General features: G+C 39.8%; 2 pseudogenes; both read right to left on the bottom strand.

Annotated features, from left to right (window-relative positions):
- Nucleotides 1–764: 764 nt before the first annotated feature.
- LOC110289498 lies at nucleotides 765–1,691 on the bottom strand (annotated as a pseudogene).
- A 10,341-nt stretch (nucleotides 1,692–12,032) lies between these two features.
- On the bottom strand, nucleotides 12,033–16,701 carry LOC110289710 (annotated as a pseudogene).
- Nucleotides 16,702–18,617: the final 1,916 nt, after the last annotated feature.

The following is an 18,617-nucleotide window of genomic DNA, read 5'->3' as shown; positions in this document are numbered from 1 at the left end:
ATGCCAGGGCCAAAAGAATGGGAATGGGTGGGTAGGGAAGTGGGGGGCGCTATGGGGGACTTTTGGGATAGCATTGGAAATGTAATTGAGGAAATTATGTAATAAAAATATTAAAAATTTAAAAATAAAATAATAATAAAATAAAATTTAAAAAAAACAAAACAAAAAAAATGTAAAATATTTTTCTAAAAACTCTTGCAGACTTTCACAATGCTGATAGTATAAGTATAGCTACCTTCCAATCTGTTTTTCTTAAAATATTTTTCCACTGTTCAAGGTTTATTTGGTGCTTTCATTGGCATGACACTTGAGTGGTTGGTTCCTTCATCCATATGCAGATCTTACATTTCACATAATATTGCAATGTACACTACAGACACATATAATACATAAAATATCCCGTAGAACATTTATGCACAAGATATGCATAATGGACTTACACACTGTAGCCAGGTTATGACTAACTGGGAACTCATTGGCCTAGGCATGTTTGGTGAGGGTGACAAAGGCAGCAATGCAGCACACATGGTAATGGAAACCTGCACAGTAGGTAGAGTGACTCTGAGACAGTGGGACTGTCACACTAACCAGGATACCACTACACAACTACCACTTGGCAGCAGGGCAGAGCTGTGGGAACTGAGATGTTTCCCCACACCACGTCAACACCACTGTACTAACCACAGCTCAGATGAGAAGGGTGTGGCTTCCCTAGAAACCCTGCTGCAGCCTGGACAGTGAAGTGCTAGGACACTGAGAAGACTTTAGAACTGCAGCTCCTCCTGAATTCCCCATAGGGTATCTGAACTCTTCTTCAGGCCAGCCTCTTCATCAGGAGTCAGTGCCACTTCACAACATCTGAGATCCCATTTTGTCCCTGGATACATGAGACACTGAGGAAGACATCATCATTGATTCCATCTCTATGGTGGAAATGGGATGCACCCATCTAAGGTTCTTCATTATGCTCTCAGCCAAGTCTGCCACAGAGAGGCCAGTGGCCCAGGATGTGTAACCTTTCAGCTTGATCACCTCATTCACACTGTCCACCACCTGCTTGTGAACCTCCTTCCACTGCTCCTTGTCTGCATCAGTGCCCAGTTCTGGGTTCAGAGACTTCAGGGAGATGCCAGCAACATTCACACCACTCCACAGAGGCACACTGGAGTCGCCATGTTCTCCCAGGACCCAGCCATGTCAGCTCAGCGAGTGAACCCCGAGCCTTTCTCCCACCAGATAAAGGAACTGAGCTGAATCCAGATTGCAACCACTTCCAATAACTCAGCTTTTGGGAAAGCCACTGATTTTCCAAGCCACGTAGGTCAAGATATCCACTGGATTTGAGATGATCAGCAGCTTGCAGTGTGGCCTGTACTTCACAATGTTGGTAATGATGAACTTGAAGATGTTCACGTTCGCTGTTCCCTCTTGCTGATGGCCCCCACTGTGATGATGACCAACTTGGAGTTTGCAGTCACACAATAATAGTCTTTGCTGGAGCCAATTTTTGGTGTTTTAAGGAAGAGGCTGCCATGCTGGAGATACATCATCTGGCCCTTTAGTTTGTCTTCTGTGACATCAACAAGGGCAAACTCATCTGCCAAGTCCTTCATTAAGATACTGATGGCACAATCCATGCCAACAGCACCAACCCCAACAACTGTAATCTTGTTCTGGGACACCTGTGCTTCCTTAAGAAGATTCACGATCAGCTGGTCCTTGAGGGTTGCCAGCTTAGACTTTGAATCTTTTGAGGCAGCTAGTGCATGATGGGGGCGACGAGTGAGCAGAAGCAGAGTGGCCTGGGCTCTGCGACAGTGGCTCCAGCCTTAAAATAGTTTTTAAAGTAGTAATATTGTTCCCTATTTTCCAGTTTTTAATAAAGAAACAATTTGGTTGTGCTTTGTTATGTGATAAAACTTCATGACCGAAACAACTTATGAAATAAAAACTTCATTTGGAGCAGAGCCTACTAGTGAGGGAGCCCCAGCTGCAGTAGTCTGGGTGGGAGGCTGAGCAAACACATCTCCAGCAACACAGAGAAAGGAGCAGAATCACAGAGGATGTGAGGAGAGGCTATAAACTCTAAAGCCCACCCCCAGTGACATACTTTTGTCAGCGAGGTTCCACTTCCTCAAGATTCCATGACCTTCCTAAATGTGTACCATTAACAGCGGACCCAAATATTCACCTTTGGGAAATAGTTCTCATTCAAACCACTACAGGTATAAAGAGACATTGAAAACAGGGACAATCAGATGAGAGAATCATGAAAAAAATCAAAGATTGTATAATCATCTCCAGGTAAGTGAAATTTGCCTGCAATTCTGTAGTTACTTTAAAAAAATTAAACAAAAAATTAGATTGTGTTATCTTCTAATACTGGAACCATGAAAACCAAACAATATAAAATGAATCATTAGCCTGTTTGAAAACAATATTGTGGACTGGGCGTATGGCTTCAAGGGTAAGAGTACTTGCTGAGATGGGAACAAATACAGAGAACTATAGCCAACCATTATGGGGAGAGAGGGGGAGTCCAAATTGGAGGTTTCCATCTGATCCCTTCCCTCAGAACTCAGGAAATCTCTTGGAAGAAGAGGCAGAAAGACTCAAAGGGATTGGAGGCTACCAGGAGAACAATGCCATCTAAATCATCTAAGCAAGGCACATATGAGTTAACAGAGATTGGAGCAGCAAGAACAGGGATGATATGGGTCTGTGTCAAGTCCTCCACATATATATTATAGCTATTATTAGCTTAGTATTGTTATGGGAGTTCTGAGTGTGAGGATGAGTGAATCTCTGATTCTTGAGATTCTTTTCTTCTGTTGTGGTGCCATATCCAGCTTCACTGTGATAGCTTTTGCTTCATCTCACTATATTTTATTCTGTCATGTTTGCTTGTTACCTCTTAGAAGCCTGTTCATTTCTAATGAGAGACAGAAAGTGAGTTGATCTGGATGGGATTAAATGTGGGGGGGGGGGAGTAGAGAGAGGGAACCACTATAATCAAGATGTTGTATGAGGTAGTAATTGATTTTTCAATAATAAAGAGTACTTGATGCAAAAACATAAGGACATGAGTTCAGTCCCAAGCAGCCACATTAAAACTTTCAGTCATGGCAGGGTGGGGCTATAATTCTAGCACAGTACATTCTTGTCTACAATTCCAGACAGGAAGATTACTTGGTCTTGCCAACCACCAGCCAAGCTCCAGGAATAAGGCAGAGAAGTTATAGAGCAGTAAACCTGACAATTTTCTGTAGTTTCCACAAGTGAACAGAGACACATGTACTTGCACATACACATGTACATACACTACACATGTACACACTAAAGGAAAACAGTGAAAATGTTTCGTCACTATGACCTGAAACAAATATTGTTATTGTCTTTTGGCTTTAAGAGTATAAATTAATTTATAGACTCAATTCAGGATAAGAAATTCAATTGCTATACTATCTTAACCTTACAGACACAAACAAGTTTCTTCAAATATATTATGTCATCCATGTTCAACTGAAATCCATTTTCTTAGGAAACAACAGAATCCTGAAAATAAAGTTGAGTAGAAAAGCAATTTTATCCAAGTGAAAAAAGAGATGTGGGCTCTTTGCCTATGATGTCTGCATAGATGATGTTTAGACAGTGTGTTGAAAACTATTGGACAAAATGGTTCAGAAGGTCTGAGAGTTTTATTTGAGAACTGTTCCCTCCAAAACTGATGGCAGCAGAAGGTGATATGGGAGTCAATGATAACTGAAGTGATAACTCAATGTTATTGCTCAGTAACCAAACTCTAATATGTTTTTATTCAAAGAAACATTTAGTCTTGCTCTCCTCATAAAATGAAAGGATTCTTAACTTTATTGAGACATATTTAGGTCACATCATTTTTTAAAAATCTTTTCAAAATTTATGGTGACCAATCTGTAATTCTCCTGGGTTCCCGTGCTTTGGAATTATTCCCAAAGCAGCTATCATAGTATGGATGGTTTCACCAGTCCTAAATTCTAAGTTCTTATTTTTACTATTATTAATCAATAACTCACACAAGGAGAATAAGAGACAAATAATTTGCATTCAGATTTTCTCTTGAAGAGACTCAAGCCAAAGAGATCCTGGCTAAAAAGGAATTTCATATGAATTTTATTAATTCTGAACAAGGTTTGGTCTGCTTCTTCTATGGATGGGAAGATAGGGATAGTGCTATGTTACATAGGCTATTGTCTCTGTCAAAGCTACTCAATTCTGTTGTAATGTGGAAAAAAATTACAGGCAACATAGAAATGAATGAATGTAACTATGTTCTAATTCAATTTTATTCACAAACACATAAATTAAACTAGATTTCTGTATATCTTTCCAAGTTATTACAATATTGTAGCATTCACCAAACCAATTTAAGATGAATATTTGGAGCTTAAATGAATTTATTATGAATTCTCATATTTCTTTAAGTACCAACATACATTATGAAACTGAATATACAGTTTCATAATTTTTCCACTAGACAGGATCTTTAGTTTTTCAAGATAGATGGTTCTTCTAAATTCTCCAAATAAACTAAGAAAATATATCTGTTCAAAAGTTAAGTTTTGTGAAAAAATAACAGTGATACAGAATGAAAAACAGATGTACATGATATAGATAAAGACAAAGGCACTATAGAGTAGATGAAAATGTCAATACAATAAATATTATTCAGCCTTTCAAAGGAACTTAGTACTGATAAGTGTGGCATGGATGAACCTTGCAGATATTATTCCAAATCAGAGTGGTCAACTTCAGAGATCACACATTTCCCAACTCCTATTATATAAGATATCCAGAAGAACAGAGACCAAACACCTAAGAAGGGTAAAGCCACAAATCATATCAATGAATACCAGAGAAGCAAACAGAAAATGCATACATAATGAGATTTAGATCTCTTTAGGGTGATGAACAAAGTTTAACTAGACAGAGGTAGTAGTTAAAAACTGATATAAAAGTATAAATGCTATTGAGTTCTCTTTAACATATTAATATGTTGTGCAAATTCTATTTCAGTCATATTTTTTAAATTTGTTGCCAATTATTTTGTTTCTAGTTAAGAAAATTTGAGTCTATAAACCAAATATCCCATATCAGTGCTTTCATGATTCATTCATTCAGATCTTTAAGCAAGTGCATACTATATTGCCTCCTGGAGCTATCCCTGGAAACACAAAGGTCATGCCTTTAGCCTCATGGGAATGCCAAGAGAAGCAATGGACATCAGTGATTACATGAAGTGTAAGTTCAGGGAATTAAGGAATATATATATATATACACAGACTTACTGTCATTGGCTAGTTTGGTGGTTGGCTGTATCTGCATCTGTCTTAGTGAGATGCTGGTGAGCCTCTCAGAGGACAGCTGTACTAGACTCCAGTCTGTGAGCACTTCTTGGTACCAGCAATAGTATCAGGATTTGGTGTCTGCAGATGGGATGGATGCCAAGGTGGAGTGGTCTCTGGGTGGCCTTTCCCTCAGATTCTGCCCTATTTTGTATCCCTGCATTTCTTTTAGACTGGAACAATTTTGGGTTAAAATTTTTGAGATGGCTGGGTAGCCCCATCCCTCAACTAACCCACTTTCAAATGTTGACCTCTGACCTTCCTCCAAACATGATATCACATGCAGACATACAAGCACACATGTGTTGGTATGTACTCACTGATAAGTGGGTATTATACAAAAAGAAGCTCAGAAAACCCATGATACAACTCACAGACCATATGAAACCCAAGAAAAAAAGATCACACCAAAGTGTGGATGCTACAGTCCTAGCATCAGTAGGAAGAAGAGAATAATCTCTGGGAAATAGAGGGAGAGAGGAATCTTGGAGGGGAAGAGAAGGGTGAGGGAGGGGAGAGGGGGCAGTTCAGATATGGGAGAAGATGGGGGAGAAGTACAAAGGGTCAGGAATTTCAAAGTAGGTGTGGAACAGTGGAAAAGGGAGGGCTGAGGGTAGCCACTACAAAGTCCCAGATGCCACAGACCCAAGAGGTTCCCAGGATCCAACAGGGAGGACATTAGTCAAAATACCCAACTTATGGAGAACATATCTAATAGGATAGGCACAGCCCCTGGTTGAGAGATGGGGTCACCCACCCATCTCAAAAATATTAATCCAGAGTTCCTCCTGCCAAAAGGAAATGCATGGACAAAGGGTGGAGCAGAGACTGAAGGAAAGGCCATCCAGAGACTGCCCCACCTAGGGATCCATCCCATGTGCTGACACCAAACCCAGACACTATTGCTGATGCCAAGAAATGCTTACTGACAGGATCTTGGTATAGCTGTCCCCTGAGAAGCTCTGCCAGAGCCTGACCAATACAGATGTGGATGCATGCAGACAAATGTTGGACTGAGTGTGGGGGCCCCAGTGGGGAAGTTAGGGCAAGGACTGTAGGAGCTGAAGGTGTTTGCAACTTCATAGAAAGAACAACAATATCAACAAACTAGACACCCCCCTCAAGCTCCCAGGGACTAAAGCACCAACCAAAGAGTACACAGGGGTACCCATAACTCCAGCTGCATATGTAGAAGAGGGGTGTCTTATCTGGCATCACTGCGAGGGGAGCCCCTTGGTCCTCTGGAGGCTTGATGACCCAGGATAGGAGAACACTAGGCCACTGAGACAGGAGTGGGTAGGTGGGTGAGAGAGCACCCTCATAGAGGCAGGGGGAAGGAGGGAACAGGGGACTTGTGGAGGAGAACTAGGAAGAGGGATAACATTTGAAATGTAAATAAATAACCAGTAAAAAGAAAAAGAAGTTAATATTACATACACTGGTTTTGTTATCCTTTAAGCCTATATTATTTCTACTGGAAAGCAAAAGAGAGAAGTGGGGAAGCTCTGAAGAATTTAGTGAAAAATTCCAATTTCTAAATTCCAATTTCTTCTTCCTCAGTAGAGCACTGAATTACAATCAAAGCTAGAGCAGAAGAAAAGGCATATTCTGAGAAGAGAGACACAATGTCCATGTGTTGGTAACTAAAGTATATAGGGGAAAGAGGGGGAGGGAGGAGCCCACGTCTGGCCAGAGTTCCTCCTATGCTCTGGGCAGGTGGACGTGGGAGGACTGCCAGATGCTTTCCACTCAGCCCTGGGTGGGTATCTAAACCACTGACCCCACTCAACGGGGGGGGGGGGGGTAGACAAGGGGCAGCCCCCATACCAGGGACCCCGGGGTGACACCCTCAGCCTCGGAGTTACAGGAGAAAGGGCATAGGGAGAGAGGTTCCCACATAGGCGAGAGTCCTCAGCCTGGGCCTTGAGTGGAGCACAGGAAGGCCTTCCATCAGGAGATTAGAAACATCTCATTAGAGGAAAGCCTATCCCATTGTCCAAGCACAGCGGGCCTTGACAAACAAAGACAGTCTATGGTTTTAGAGCTTTATTGTAGAAAGGCAGGGGGAAAGAAAGAAGGTAAAAGAGAGACAAGTCATGGCCAAGAGGAGAAAGGAGGGGAAAGGAGAGGGAGAAGAAAGTCTAGAGAGTAAGAAAGAGAGAGTATGAGGGAGAGGGAAAGAGAGTAAGAGAGTGAGAGGAGAGACTAAGAGGAGAGTGAAAGGAGAGAGTGAGGTGGGGCCAAGCAGCCCCTCTTATGGTGGGCTGTTATCTTTCCTGTTGCTAGGTAACTGGGAGGAGTCTAGCTTGAAGATCAGAAGCTTGGGACATTGTCTGTGTGACTACTAACCATGCTTCTCTTGTGGGGGCAGTAACTTCGACAGGAGCCTTAAGTACAGGAGGTATGAGGGAACATGTAGGTGAATTATCACCAATCTGGGTTCAAACCTCAGCTCAACTGGAGACCAGACTGGTTATAGCCCAATGCCTCACATCCATGAGACCCATTGCTGTATATTCAGGTCCAAGCATGGCACCAGATATTCTATAACTGGGAAACAATGGTGAAAAGCAGAGTGAGTATCACAAGCAATTTCATGGAAGTGTGATGGATAAATGAGTGAGGAAGTTGAGATCTGGCATTGTTAGGAATTTGTCCTAATCCAATCTTGAGTGCTTTCTGCACAGTGAGCCAGATGGGATAAGGAAGAAATGAAATTAAATATCATGAAACAAAATAATGTATTACTTGTAAATTCCAGAGACATTGGACCTGCCAATGCGAAGCCTGATAATGACAGCTTAGCCAACAGGAGAGGAAAGAGAACACTACAGGAATGGGCCCTTATTAAAGGTCCATAGGCATTTTTCCTTAGCTTCTCCTAGGGGCCTGGTTTAAAATGTAGTATGTGCAATGGGGAATTTATTTACCTGACCCCAGTGCTTAGTGTTAGATGTTTTGAGGGTCAGTAACCATAAGATGTGGTAGGTGTGAGATGAGTGGAATAAGGGACAGTATTGCAAACAGCCCTACAGAGAAGGAAGTGTTAATAAGACCAAAGGTTATGGATAAAATAAAGTCTTCAATTTAGAGGTTTCTAGAAGTATATGCAGATCCAGAATGTTCTTCATCCCTCCCCATACAAATCAATTTATTAAGACCATATATTCTTCTATGGATCCTGAAATTATGTTTTCTTCTATTTAGAACAGATGTAAATATAATTAATAGATTATATGTATTATTTTGACAAAGAATGCTTACACTGCTCAGTCAGGCAATAACATAGGGAATTTTGAAAAACTGACAAAAATCACCAAATATAGGTTGGGAATATTGACTCTAGCTACAATAGATTTAAAAACCCGCAGTTGAAGCTGTCCTAAAAACTAGGACAGGCAAGTACAGGGTGCAGAGACTTCTAGGATCAGATCTATCTGAGGCCAGGGACAGACAGGAAAGCTAAAAATGCAAACATGGACACTCTCTAGGACAAACTGGAAAGATACATATAACATGGAACTTGTCCAGAGGAATATAGGCACTTTTGTGTGTGATACCTGGGAGATGAACATGTCTCAATGTGAAGAGTGGAGGAAAATCTTCACACAGTCCTAGAAGAAGAAAGGCAACCTTCTGATTGATGCCTACAGCTCCCCCACCCCAACACCTCCATTAAGGAAGGCCTGCCTTCAGCAAGAACTGTTTTATCAGATTTTAGCCAATAAGGCTTTGCTAGAGAATCTAAACAATCTCAGCCCCAGAGTCTTTAAATAGTCTCAGCCCTAGAGTCTAACTAATCCCAGCCCCGTCTATAGCAAGGGAAATGGATCAAGATCATCAGCTCAGCTGGGACAAAGTGTAGCTATCCAGAAGTTTTGGCTGAACTGGGTATACCTGAAAGGGAGGATGGAAATGAAAAAGGATCGGTGGTGAGAGAAGGATGAAGCCAAGACAAAGGTTTCTGACCAATGTTCAGAGTTTAATATTCAGGACTGCATTTATATAGGGAGAGTCCACAGACCCATCCTTTGTTTCAGCTAGATTATGTTGCACAGCAAGCTCAGCAGGCAGTTTGCTCCTATAGGAAATTGCAGGTGCAGCAAGGCAGAAGACTCTACCCAAGGTCGGTTAGTTAGGCTAGTTCAGCTAGTTGTGGCAAACACTTAAGGTCTATTTAGCCTGCTCAAGACTGGGGGAAGGGAACAGTAAAGAAGTGTAGAAAACTGAGAAGCACTTGAGAGGCTTGCTACTCAGATACATGGGCTCTCTGAAAGACCCAGACCTACTCCCAAGACCACAAGATGTTCTGCTTGCCTCACTCCACATCAACCAGCCTCCTGTGGAACATGGATCCCAGCAGAAAGCACTGAATACCCAAGTCTCTGTTCAGACTCCTTTCCCAGGGAGACAAATGGACAAGGGCTGAAGTGAGGCTCAGAAGTAGAATCGTCACCCACGTATACAAAGCTCTGTGTTCCATCCTTAGAAGGGGAAATATTTGCTGCTCAGCCAACAGCAAACATAAAACTATGAGTCCAATCAGCAGAGAAGTTGGAACTAGGGGCCCTTTCACTTGCATTTCTTATATGCTGTTTATCAACCAAACATATCAAGGCTACTGAGACATGAAAGCACAGACTGGCCAAATTATGGGTGTTATCAAACAGGAACTTTAAAAAGCAGCAATTCATGTAGGAAGAGCTTAAATAGTAATGCATTACTGAAATAGAGTCCTGGCCCCACTAGGCACCTAAGAAGTTTGAGGCTACAGCAATCAAGATAGCAGGGAACAGACAGAAAAAGGCAAATAGATCAACAGAGAAGAAAAAGCAGCCTAAACAGCCCATAATATCCCTGATAATTATGGACAGCTGATCTTCCACAAAGTAAAGCAAATCCAGAGCCAAAGGTGTTTCCAACAAAGGGCACTATGACATGCACAAAATATATCCAGATACAGTTTTGTTTTATGAGTTTTGAAAGCACAAACTCAAAGGAAATTGTAAACCTAATAATAAAATATATAACACTGTAAGCTTTTTTCTAGAAAATAAGGCACAGGGAAAACCCAAGTCATCTTAGGATAGTGATGACTGAGCTAAGATGACAGAAGCAGTTTGTGAAGGGAAAATTGTATGCAACCTCATTGAAATTATCTATAAATCACTCTTGTATATATTAAGCCCAACACGTTGAAAATGTAATTCATCCAAAACCTTACATATGAATATTTATAGCAACTTCATTCATAATTTTCAGTCATTGTAAATAATTTCCTTCAATAAGAAATAGGCAAACATCACACAGTGGTATAGTATCCAGTAATGCAAAGAAACTATCAAGACAGAAACAGACAAGGAGATACATGAGAAACCATATGCACCATTGTTGGTTTGGGAAGTTTAAACAGGTTCTCACTGGTACACCAGGCTGGCCTTCAACTTAGTTACCAAGCTGGCTTTGAACTTACAATGATGCCCCTTCCTCAATATTTGGAGTGCCTGGATTACAGGCATTTACCATACCATTTCTTCGTTTTCTTTCCTTTTTTTTTTAAACTGAAATTTTCGTCTTTTTTTTCTTTTCTTTTCTTTCTTTTATTCGTTTATAGTGATTACATTTATCTAGGCAATACACATACATGTTCAGTTGTAAGATGGCAACTAAAATCCTATGACAAATATACTTTTGTTTTGGTTTTGGTTTGTTTGCTTGTTTGTTTGTTTGCTTGTTTTTTGTTTTTGTTTTTGTTTTTTCGAGACAGTGTTTCTCTGTATAGCCCTGGCTGTCCTGGAACTCACCTTGTAGACCAGGCTGGTCTCAAACTCAGATATCTTCCTGCCTTTGCCTCCCGAGTGCTGGGATTAAAGGCGTGCGCCAGCACGCCCGGCTATACTTTTGTTTTGTAATACCAAGGACATTACAGAGCTCAAGTGGAGTCCTAAGTAAAATCCAACAGTCACCATGTTTTTTTTCCTCAAATCTTCACTTTAGATGCTGTTACTTGTGGCACAGGTAAGCAGGCAGAATCTTGCAAATGCTCTAGCACTGGAACCTTTGGTTGCTACCAAAGCAGCTGGCTGCAACCAAGAAGCCAGCCGCATGAAGAATGATTTTAGTTAACAACTCATAAGCCCCAGTGGTGGAAAATTCCTAAGAGCACACAATTGTGAACACTAAAAAGTGTCACAGCTGTGGCTTATGACTGTTTATGCTATTCTTCTAAAATGAGATCTCAAAGCAGTATGGTTCAAAATAAAAGATTTTAGCAAAAACAAAGGCACAATCACAATTTCTCCTCCAGTGTCATTTAGTTAACTTTTCCACTTGGGACTAAAAATACCACAGAAAACCAGACACCCTGATTCACTACCTCAGTTAATATTCACCATCACAGTGGCTACAGCTCAGAGTCAACATCAGTAATGCTGCCCGGAGACAGTTTATGCTGAAATTAAGTTCTTTACACTAAGTAAATGGTTGTCCACAACCACTAGTTAGTATACATATGAATTAAAATTACTAGATTTTGGAAGAAACAAATGTTTCTCCAATCATCTACCCTACTATTTCTCTTCTTTAGTTCATGCTTAGACATGGTCCATGCTACTATGGGGTTTGCAGTCTGCCTGTAGGGAGTTAGACCTACTGACTCTGGCCACTGGAAGGGGTTGCCTGCTGTGCTAGTTTCTGTTTTTACATTGTCCAGTCAACTGTTGCTGATTCAAAGTCCTAAAAAGATGCAAAATAGCTACCTCAGATATATGGACTCCAGAGCTTCCTGAAATCACGGCCCATGAAAGTAATTTAAGTGCATGGCAAACTCTACAAGGAACCCCTTACACAGAATATCAACAGAAATGGATATTTTCACTGACCTCTTTATATTTTTGATTCTTTGTTGCAGCCTTTAGCCCTTGCCTGGCAGACAGGTTCTATTAAAATACATCAAGACATATCCTAAAGATTCCATGTTATCTCAGTGACTCTGCTCAATATCAAAATGTGCATTGATGCTAGTGAATTGGTCAGTGGCAGTGAGATTTTTATCTTTTTTGTATGGGCTGTATTGCTTTGTACTGCTGCGTCTGTACTTTCTAGTCAAACTAAAATCAACAAGTAACTTATTACAGTGATACCCAATGTGCATTAGGAACTTATCTAGTTTAATGTCTGTGCATAGGATTATTATTTGTAGGCATATATTCAATTCTGATAAGCTAACAAAAGTAGCACTGTTATCGTGAAACTTATGGAATAGGAACTGGAGATCTTCAGGGTGTGGCCCAATAAGAGCCATGACATAGCGTTTTCTTGTCCTCTGTGAGGAATGCCAACTGCACTGTGAAGAACTATATACGGTTTGCTCTCATACAGCAACTGGGGATGCCAGGCCTTTTGGAATTCTAGCTTCACTCCCACTTAAATAACAGATAAAAAGAGACATTTTGAACATGCTAAGAAACCTGAGTTTACTGTGGTTACTATCAGGTTTTTTTCCTTTTGTTTTGTTTTTGTTTTCTTTTTAGGAAAAGAGTGAGATGGGATGCTAAGCCAGGAGCACTGACTTCACTTTCACAAAGCACTTTTTTTTTTCATGCTGTATAACTGGTCATGTTTTCCCCTTAAACTGGCTGATTTTGTTGTGTCAACTTGACACACGCTGGAGTTATTACAGAGAAATGAGCCTCCCTTGAGGAAATTCCTCCAGCTGTGAGGCATTTTCTCAATTAGTGATCAAGTGAAAAGGACCCAGCCCATTGTGGGTGGTGCCATCCTTGGGCTGGTAGTTCTGGGTTCTATAAGAAAGCAAGCTGAGCCAGGCAGTAGTGGCACATGCCTTTAATCCTAGCACTTGGGAGGCAGAGGCAGGTGGACTTCTGAGTTCAAGGCCAGCCTGGTCTACAGAGTGAGTTCAAGGACAGCTAGGGCTATACAGAGAAAACCTGTCTCAAAAAAACAAAAAAAAAGAAGAAGAAAGCAAGCTGAACAAGTCAAGTGAAGCAAGCCCTTCCATGGCCTCTGCATCAGCTCCTGCCTCTAAGATCATGCCCTGTGTGAGTTCCTATCCTGACTTCCATCGGTAATGAACAGCAATGTAGTAGTGTAAGCTGAATAAATTCTTTTCTCCCCAACTTGCTTCTTGGTCATGGTGTTTTGTGCAGGAATAGAAACCCTGACCAAGACACCCCTCCACTAGCTTCTCCAGTTCCTTCTCACCCACCCAATTCCATGCTGTTCCTCTCTCTTTTCAGAAAATTAACAAGAAATAAACACACACACACACAAGCACAAAATGGGAAGGCATGATATTTTCACACTCACTATACCATCTCCTAATCTTCTTGGAACAGAAGTACCTAAAAGAGAGCTCCTGGGACTGAATTCACAGAATTATATCAGAGTGGATGCTCTTCACTGGAAGCATTTGTGACTGTTTTAACTAAGGATTTAAACTTTTGATATGCAAGACACTAACATTCTGCACTGGTAGCACATCATCTTCATGCTCCAATGATTACCATGCTTTGTCACTGAAATTGTGAAGCTGTTGCATTACTCAAATGCAGTTTTATTGTCAACTTGCTCAAGATGCATGCAGCAAGATTGCCAGTGGCTGTGCATTTAAGGGAATTTGCAGGACGAGATGGTCAGATCAAATTTTAGTCAGCACTACTGTATAAAGAAAATAATGAGCTCATGAGCAAATAACAAGGAACTAGAATACCCAGAAGAGCTAATGCTGTAAGGTGCCTGGATAGATTCGTTCTGAAGGCTGGCAAACTGCCTGGTGTTGAACAATTTTATTACATTTTCAATTCTGAATCTCCACTTACAACAATCACTAGAGGGGAGTTTGCAAAGTGGTTCTATTGTATTTTCCTATTTTACTGATATATTACCCCTTTCAATGATCTCTGTTGATTTCTAAACTTTACCATCCCTGGTTCTCTCTGAATGAATTATTTGAAAATCATGGCAACTCTCCTTTTACTTTTAATTAGTTTACCTATTAAATTTACCTATGCATCAAATGAAAAGTCTCAACATGAGATTTTCCCCATTTTTTTTTCAAATCTCTTGGTAGCAGTAAAATAATGAAGTGTTGAAAATTTGAGGAGAAAAATAAATAAAATAGGAAAGGTTATGAAATATGTCTGCTAAACAAAGGAGCTATTATTGTGGAAAGATAATAGTATCTAATTAAGGCCCTACAACTATAGCCTATATACAGGAAAAAAATTATCCTATATATTCCTTCTAAAATGAGTACTTGTACTTGCAGAGACCTATGTGTGCAAATATGAATAAAAACTCAGCATGGCTTTTACTGGGATATATTTTGTACTAGTATGAGGTCTAGCATATAAAGTAACACAAATGTCAAAGAATCAAATTGGGACTAAGTGTAGTAATCTGATTAGATTTATTTTTAAAGTCTATGATCAGGCTATACATTCATAAAACAGAATAAATAAATATTCCAATAACCTGAGCAAAGCAAAAAAAAAAAAATATTTTCTTCATGTGCCCAGGACAGGAAGCCAGAGCAACAGAAAAGCATCTGACTGGTCAGCATTGAAAGGATGAAAGGATGTGTGAAAGGATGGAGACAGGAGGAATTCCCTATGGGGTCAAAAGGTAAATAGGCTACTGTCCCAGTACCCTAATTTCTTAGAAGGTCAAATAACATGTTTAGTTTCAGCTTAATGGGGAACTTTGATATAATTTACCCCACTTTAGTTTTATCCTGGTCTGGAATACGTTCCAAAATGATAGCTTCCTTTAATTTTCATTTAGCAAAAGTTATTATCATCCCAAATGAAGACATCAGTGGACACAGACTTCAAGTGTCTTGCATATGACACATTCAACTATTTATCAGGCATAGGTGCTAATTTAGAGACATCAAGATTGTGGCCTTCTACTCATTTCAAAAGAAATTTACCCTTAGATGTGTAATTATCACTTTGGAGATCACTGGGTTCTTGCTTTGTATAATTCTTTATTAAAAATATGGAAACTCCTAGGAATCTCTGAAAGTGGCCCTAGCTAAGACTCCTAACAATAGGGGATATGAAGCCCGAAACAGCTATCTCATATAACTAGGCAATACTTCCAGTGAAGAGATTGGAATGCCAACCCAGCCAAAAAATCTTAAATCCACATTTTCCCTTCTTATAATGTGTGCAGGGGTTAAAGATGGAGTAGAATTTGAGGTAAGGGCCAACCAATGAGTGACCCATCTTGTGACCAGCAGACACTATTAATGATATTATGATATACTTGCAGACCACGTAGATATCATCAGAGAGGTTTCACCAGGCAACTGATGAAAACCGATGTACAGACCCACAACCAACCACAAGTGTAGCTTTGGGAATCCTGTGAAAAAGGAGGTGAGAGAACAGTTGAAGGATACACAGGGGTCAAGGAAACCTACAGAATCAGCTAATCTGGGCTCATAGGAGCTCACAGATACTGAACTACCAGCCCGAGTGCATGAGTGGGACAGACCTTAGCCCTCTGCACATGTGTAAGAGTTATGCAGGAAGGTCTTCCTGTTGGGCTCCTAAAGCAGGAAAAGGGATGTTCCTGACTTCATCGCCTGCCTTTGGATCCCTTTCCCCTAATTGGGCTGCCTTGATAGATATGCCTAATCTTCCTGCAAGTTGGTATGCCAAGGCTGGTTGAATCCATGAGAGGTCTCATCTTTTTCAAAGAGAAGTGAAGGAGGGGTAGATGAGAGGAAGGAGAGGTAACAGGAAGGGACTGGGAGGAGATGGAGAAGGGGAAGCTCCAATTGATTGGGATGTAAGGTAAATAACTTAATGAGGAAGAGATGTTTGAAAAGAATAAAAAAACTAAATAAGAACTTCAAAAGGATCAATGCTATATAAAATACACAGAAAAAAACCTAACAAATTCTACTCATTTTACTATAAAGATTGATCACAGGAAATCAGAGAACTGGAATATAATACCTAGAATTTCCTCTGGTCTTATATGTACAGACTCCTAGGTATAGAGAGAAGGCTCACAGCAAGGATGTAATGAGAATGCTTGAAAATACTGCAAGAGAAAATGGATCATACTCACTAAATATTAACAGGGATGGGGGACTGGACTGTCTTCATTTCTTAGAAATATCTTCTCAGAGCTCAAGAGATGCCTCAGAATCTAAAAAGTATTTGTTACTCTTACAAAGGACCTGGGCTCAGTTCCCAGCACCTACATGGTAACTTGCAAACCATTCTAACACCAGTTCCATGGGATTCTATTCCTTCTTCTGACCTCCAGTGATACGGGGCATGTTCACGCTACACATACATATAGACAGGCAAGATACTCACATATAAAATAAAATAAATAGATCTTAAAGAAAAACAGAAATGTCTCCATTATCTTTGTCAGTTTTAAGCAATCTTTTTATGTCATCCAGAGATTACTGTAGCAAACAGATTGATTGGTGAATAAGGACGATAGCTCCTTGCATAAGTACATTGTTTTAAATATCATGGGCCTGGTTTCTGTTTCAGCTCTGAGCCTTTGTCTTATAACTGCAATGTTCTGAGGTTCTGATAGTTTTGCTGGATGATTTCTCAGCCTATGTCCCCTAACAGCAGGTGAATCAAAACCCTATCTCTATTTTTAACCTGCATCTCTTGAGCTGTACTTTTCCTACAAATCAGATCAAGAGCTAACACCAAGGGCTTAGGTCTTGCCAGGCCCTTTGTCTTATGTCACACATTCACATCTAAGGCTCAGTTGGAACCCTGGGATTGCCTCAACTTGCCTCCTTTACTAACTCTCTGAGCATAAGGCTTAAGATGGAGATGAATGCCAAATCTCCTAATGATATCAGACCTTGGTCCCAATGTACACATTAGTTTATAATTTACACAGTCCCTCACCTTTACAATTAAATAGTTCATCTCATTTACATTTCTGAGTATCTCACATGGAAGTGGACAATTAAGGACTCCCTTGTGACTGATCCTCTCTCAATATAATTCCTCTTTGAAGCCATTTTATTTCCTGCATGCCTTTTCAGGTAAATGGTGGACTAATTTAATTAAACAGACAAAAGTAAATTATGTTGCTCTTTTTAATAAATCTTAAATATTTTTGTTAATGAATTATTAAACAAAGGAATTGAAATTCTGTTTCTATTTTAAAATCTCTCTGCTATTTTTATTTCCATAAATGGCCAGGGAGAAAAAGCTAATTTCATCATTTTTGAAAAATGTATTATTATTATTATTATTATTATTTATTATTATTATATTCTTCTCAGGCATAAAATGTGGGCTAGCTGATGAGACACCTATGATCGTATGCATGTGTATCTGTTTTATGCCTGTGTGTGCACGCACAAGCACACATCCACGTGCATAATATGCATATATGTGGACATGATTGTAAGTTTTCTCTCTGGAAAGAACCTAAACTAGAGTTCTACGAGAGTCTTAAGGAATTCTTTTTTTCATTTGACAGAATTCCAAATAGATACAGAGTAACATACAAAAACAGTTAATGTATAGATAGTAAATAATTTACTTTGAAGTGATTCTTTAAGAGGGGGAAAGTTCTTCATAATTCTAGCCTAGATGTAGCTCATTGTGGTATTTAGTTCCTGGTTATGAATTTTTAAAAGTATAAATACATTAGCAGTATTCTCAGAAGTGTTTTTTGGGTGCTACCTCTAATTACTCCAATAAATCTGAAAATGCTTTTAAAAGCACATGAGGATGGCAGAGCATTAAAATTTTTAATCATCACAGTAAATAATTGTCACTTCAATTAATATTTTTACAGGTGGTTCAACAAACACATATAAGCCTCATAATGCCCTTACACACATTTGACAACCACAAAGTAAGACACTGAGAAGCTTATTACTTAGAAGGACATTGAAGCACGTATATTAAATTTGGGCAGTCTTGGTGAAAATGAGAACTGGCTTCCTCATTATCCACCCTGACATTCTTCATCTCAAATCAAATGAGAAGACAGGGCAAGGGAAACAGCAGATATTTTCTGCATAAAGAACCACATAACCTTTCTCCTCATCTAAATAGAGATTTATAGGGTTTTTTTTCCCCAATAACATGATTTTGTGCCACATGAAAATGTATCCACCACATGCTGGAAACATGAGTATTTCCTGTTTGAATAGTATGTGCACAAGGAGTCACTTGTTTTGATTTTCTTTTTTTTTTAATTTTT

Source organism: Mus caroli, chromosome 2 (assembly GCF_900094665.2).
Source record: "Mus caroli chromosome 2, CAROLI_EIJ_v1.1, whole genome shotgun sequence".
In the NCBI taxonomy this organism is placed as follows: Eukaryota; Metazoa; Chordata; class Mammalia; order Rodentia; family Muridae; genus Mus; species Mus caroli.
This window is presented reverse-complemented; position numbering and strand designations above follow the sequence as displayed.